Here is a 5979-nt window from a genome sequence, read left to right on the forward strand (position 1 = left end):
TCTCTCTCTCTCTCTCTCTCTCTCTCTCTCTCTCTCTCTCTCTCTCTGTCTGTCTCTGTCCATCTCTCTCTCTCTCAATCTCTCTCTGTCTCTCTCTCTGCCTATGTCTCTCTGTCTCTCTCTCTGCCTCTGTCTCTCTCTTTCTCTCTCCCCTTTCATTAACTCTTAGTTTCTCCACCTAGATGTCCTGTTGGCATCTTAAACTTGTCATGTTTAGAACTGAACTATTCTGCCTTATTTCCACCCCTGCGATTCCTGTTGAGGGTACCACCATCCTCCTAGTCACCCAGATTCGTATCCATGGAGTCACCCCAAACCTTCCATCTCCTTTATCTGTCATATCCAAACACTTGCTAAGTTTTGTTGATTTTGCCTCAACAACATTTCTCATATTCATCCACTTCTCCTTGGTTACAATCACCAATCTCACCTAGACTATTTTCATTGCTTCCTAATTTGTGTTCCTATTTCCAGCCTCTTCCCTTTCCAATCCATTTTTCACATAGCCACCAAAATAATTCCAAAGCACAAGTCTGATGAAATTACTATGCTCCTTAAACCTTTCAATGACTCCCTATTGCTTCGAGGATAAAGTATAGATTGCTCAACTTGGCATTCAAGACCCTCCATAATATCATTCCAACCTATATTTCCATTATTTTTTTGCTTTATCCTAGTCAAATGCTCTGCTAGCTATCCCCCAAATTTGATTAACCTATTCTCCAATTTGACACTCCATTTTCCATCTTGGTGCATTCATGCAAGCCATCCTGTGTGGAATACCCTCCTTCCTGCACTCCAGCTCTCAGAATCTGAATCTTCCTTAAGATTGGACTCAGATGCCATATCCCCAATTTTTAGCACTCTTTTTCTCCTCAAGTCATCTCACTTTTATTTGTTTGTCCACATGTTGTATTTCTCCAGTAGAATCCAAGCTCCTTGAAAGCAGTGATTATTTTATTTTTGCTTTTGTAACTCTAGTGCCTGTTACAATTCCTTACACACTTAGGAGATTATTAAGTATTTATTGAATTTAACTGAGCAAGTAGAGCAGAGGAGTTGGGTGTTTAGCTTGACCTGTGTCCCCAAAGCTTTGTGCTTCTACTCAAGCCATGGGAGATCCCTCCCCTGCTCTGCTCTGCATATTAGTGCGGTCCAGGGGCAGGTCCCAGGTGCTCTCTCCTGATTCAATTGTACCAATAAGTCCAGGGGGAATTGGGCCAGTGGCCCAAACCAAATAACTTAAATATTTAGGGTCATTCAAAACCATCAGAATTACTGAATTGGACTTCAGATAAGGAGGATACACAAACCTCTGCCCAAGCAGGACTTGTTCTTCCACTTTTCTAAATTAATCAAGGAAGAAATGTCTTAAAAGGATGGGTTCCATTGGACAGTTGGTTCACTGCCTTTGTTGCAGGTATAAGAAACTTTCCATTTTCATCGCTAAATGAGGCATACCCTACCTATTAACTGATTCCTTTAAAACAGCATTCATGGAAACAATTTTATAAGGCATATTTAGTTCCATGGGAGCAATGTTATAAATGTCATAAATGACATTTTTATGTTATGGCAGGAGTTTATAATGTTACAGTGGTCATTAAGTATAATGTACTAATGATATTACTAAAAATGACATTGGTTGGTGAAAGGTCATGTGTGGAAGGCCTAGAATAATTCAGTATAGTCTTGAATCTATAAATGGACCAGTTAACTCTATCTGAACAGAATAAAACATGAAGGTCCCTTCAAAGCCAGAAAACATCAATATATTTTCAAAGGTGTCTTCCAGACATACTCCCCCCATATACATTTTTGCCAACAAGGTCATTTTTTTAATTATTCCATTACACATTATAATTAACCTCCACTGTATCACAACCTCTCAGGGCCCTCAAACAATTCTCTAAGAATGTAGGTGGCAGAATAGCAGTTGATCTGCAAAGAGTTTCCTCACCAAGAATTCCCTATGCCAATGAAATTCCGTATCTGTTCCAAAAAGTTATTATTATTGTAACTTTAAGTCTATCTGAAAGTAGGAAGGCTTCAGCATGTGGTCCAGAACCTCCTTCTAAGTGTCTTTGTGATAGAGTGGAATTTAGCATAATGAGCAAATCCAAGAGGAATTTGTAACTAAAGTATAAAAAGGAAAGGTCTCCTTAAAAGGCAGAATCTCATTTACAAAAGCTTCTCGCCACATGGCTCCCAAGGATAACGTTAGCGTGTGGCTGTGGTCTTTTTGGGTGCCTTCCTAGAAGTCTATTAGGTCCATAAAGATAGGGACCATGAGACTTACTTCTTTTATAAAACAAAGCCTGGAATAGTACTTTGCACATGATTTGTTGAATAAATGTTGCATCATTTCAGAAGAGGAGGGGAGGAAGAATGAATTTGCTGTGTATTGTCTTGATCCATCGTTGGATTTATTTTTAAACCTCACCAACTCAGCCTGTCTGAATTATAATTTTTTTTAAAGAAAATAAACAGTTTTGACAAAAAGTTGAATCCCATTATAACATGCCTCAATATGACATGGATTTGCATGTAGTGTGAGATAAGTTATATTCCTGGAAACACAATTCTATGCATAGGCAGCAGGATGTAATGGTAAGAGGACTGGACTTGGAGTTGGAAGAACTGGGTTCAAATTTCAAATCTAGAGCTTACTAGCTATGTGACCTTGGGTAAGTCACTTAACCTCAGTTTCCTCATCTGTGAAATAAAGTTAATAATACTTCTACCACCCCCTTCATAGTTAAGGAAAGCATTTTATAAACCATAATGTGCTCCATAGATATAAGCTGTTATTCATATCACCACCACCACCACTACTACTACTGCTACTACTACTGCTACTACTACTACTACTACTACTACTACTACTACTACTACTAATTCTATGACCTCTACTACTACTACCACTTATAGTAAAAGCTTGATATAATGTAGCTTACTGTACACATGCTAGTTCTGTCTCCAAATACTAGCAATATGAAGAATGTCCACTGAAAGGACATTACCCTGAATTCGTCTAATAAAGTACTCTTTAGTGAAGGTCCTTAGGGGAATCTGCTTTAATGAGTTGGAATGAATGATTTTTAATTAGCAAATCAATTGTATGTATGTAAATGGGTGCTTGAAAAGTTAGACTGAACAACAACCCTCTATAATCTTGCTTCTACTCCTATTTTACTGAGCAAACCCTTCCCTCTGCTTTTTCTTTAATAGCATAAATAAAGATAAACTTCGCGCTAGCCTTTGTCCACACTACCATAAATTCGATGAGTGGAATCTGGATTAATGAAGTTTTATGAATGAATGATACTGTATTTCCACTTTAGAATCATTGGGCCTTATTGCTGGAGTAGATATTAGAAACGATCTCTTCCAACTCCCTCATTTTACAGATGAGGAAACTGAGGCCCAGTGAGGGCCAATGACTTGTTCCAGGTCACCCAGCAAGCTAGAGACAGAGACAGAACAAGAATCCAGATTCTTGATTTCCTTTCTCATTATGTTCCTGGGCTGTATGCCACTAAACACCCATCAGAACTCGAGTCTGACGTTGGCTTAATACCTGTTGGGAAAATGTCTGTTTCAGACACAAATAAGTTCTAAAAATAAACCATTGTCTGCTATTGATATACAGCTGCAGTAACCTGTAAGCATTTGTGCATGTTAAGGTGTGGGCTCTACCCATTGGGTTTTGTGTTGTTGTTCAGTCATTTTAGTTGTGTTTGACTCTTTGTGACCGTGTTGGGGTTTTCTTGGCAAAGATACTGGAGTGCTTTGCCATTTCCTTCTCCAGTTCATTTTACAGGTGATGAAACTGAGACAGAGTTAAGTGACTTGTCCAGGGTCACACAGCTAGTAAAGTGTCTGAGGCTGGATTTGAACTCAGGTCTTCCTGATTGTAGGCCTGGCACTCTGTCTCCTGTACCACTTCCCTGTCTTCCGCCCATTGGGTAAATGACCTAAATGTGACTGATACTGCCTACTTGGCTGCAAGGACATGGTGAAACCACACTGTACTAAGACATGGACTTTATTTTTCTCTGTGAGTCATCATATTTGGGGTGTGACAAAGTCCGTCAAAGCAAAATTATATCATCTTTTCACACTTGCTGCTGGCTCACACTGACACAATCCACATGTTGTGATGTTGGGTGCTTAGCTTGTGAAAACACCTGACACGTCATTAAAATGGAGATCCCTGCAACCAAGAACTTCACCCTCGCTTTTTTCCATCTGATCTCCTTATCTTATGTCTAGGGAGCTCAGTATTCCACTATTACCAAGCTCTAGGCCTATTGTCATCTTTTTATCATAATAAAACTAGTTAACCTCATAAAAACCAGGTCAAATGCAGTACGGATTATTAACTATTAATAATGATAAAAATAATAGCTAGCATTTATATAGCACTTTAAGGTTTGTAAAACATTTTACAAATATTGTCTTATTTTATGCTCACAAAAACCCTGAGAGTTAGGTACTATTATTATTTCCATTTTACAGATGAAGAAAATGAGGTAATGAGAGGTTAAGTGACTTGCCTGGGGTGACATAGCTAGTAATTGTCTGAGGTTGGATTAGAATTCAAGTCTTTCTGATTCTAGGCCCAGCTCTCTATCTACTATGCCACACTTACTATAACTAATTTATCAAAGTCTTATTTTTCATAGCGTCTCCACTTAAAAAACATTTTCTCAACCATAATTGAGGGATAAAAAAAGGGGTACGTCTGATAGGATGAGGATGAGTACATACAATATAAAGGTCATATGATGTAGTAGAAAGAGCAATGTATTTGTGTCTGTAAGTGAACAACCCACTTGTACAGTGTATGGAGCACAGCAGGACTTGGCCTCAGGAAGACCTGAGTTCAAATCCTGTCTCAGATATTTATTAGTTGTATGACCCAATGAAAGTCACTTGGCTTTTCTCATCTTCAGTTTCCTCATTTGTGAAATATGCCTAATAATAGTACCAACCTCAGAAACCTTATAGTCATCATTCTTAGTCTGAGGACCTCAGCTCAAATCCTGCCTCAGCTATATATCAGTTCTATATATAAGTTTGTAAAGTCCTTCACCTATAAGGCAAGACACCCCTTCACCTATAAGGCCACAGGTTCTTCATCTACAGGGGTGGCCAGATGACTTCTCAACTTCTTGTTTAGCTTTAAATCCTATGAGATTTGTGACCAAAATCCTCTGTTCGAAAAGTTAGTGGATCTCCTTTCCCCAACTCTTCTTGATCTCCTGGCTACAGAGGGGGAATACTGCCCCAGAGTGGGTGCTCACAAAGAGCAACCCAGTTCTTTACACCTCTTTTTCTTTTCCCTATTCTTTTTCTTCTCTACCTCCTCAACACGGAGTTCCCAGACTGTTGTCCAAAGGTACCATCAGCTTGGTTCTCTAGCGCCACACAGTAAGACCCAATAGAAGAGACCGAAGTTTTGAAAACAGAATCTCCTAGTTGTGCCTAGGTAGGTGGTGCAGTGGATAGAGTGCCGGGCCTGGAGTCATAAAGACTCATCTTCCCAATTTCAAATCTAGGCTCAGACACTTACTATCTGTGTGACCCTGGACAAGTCATTTAACTCTGTTTACCTCAGTTTCCTCATGTATAAAATGGAGAAGGAAATGGCCAACCACTCCAGTATCTTTGCCAAGAAAACCCCAAATGGGGTCACGAAGAGTTGGACACGATTGAAAAATGACTAAACAACAAAATTAACAGCAGGTGTGACTAATGTTTTATAGTCCAATGTTATGCAGACTACAAATTCCCTGATGTGACTTAGCCAAAGTAAAAATACTGAAGAAACATTTATTAAATGCCTACTATATGCCACTACTGTGTTAAGCCCTTGGGAAAGAAAGAAAGAAAGAAAGAAAGAAAGAAAGAAAGAAAGAAAGAAAGAAAGAAAGAAAGAAAGAAAGAAAGAAAGAAAGAAAGAAAGAAAGAAAG

Source organism: Vombatus ursinus, unplaced genomic scaffold, assembly GCF_900497805.2.
Source record: "Vombatus ursinus unplaced genomic scaffold, bare-nosed wombat genome assembly UNPS02009205.1, whole genome shotgun sequence".
In the NCBI taxonomy this organism is placed as follows: Eukaryota; Metazoa; Chordata; class Mammalia; order Diprotodontia; family Vombatidae; genus Vombatus; species Vombatus ursinus.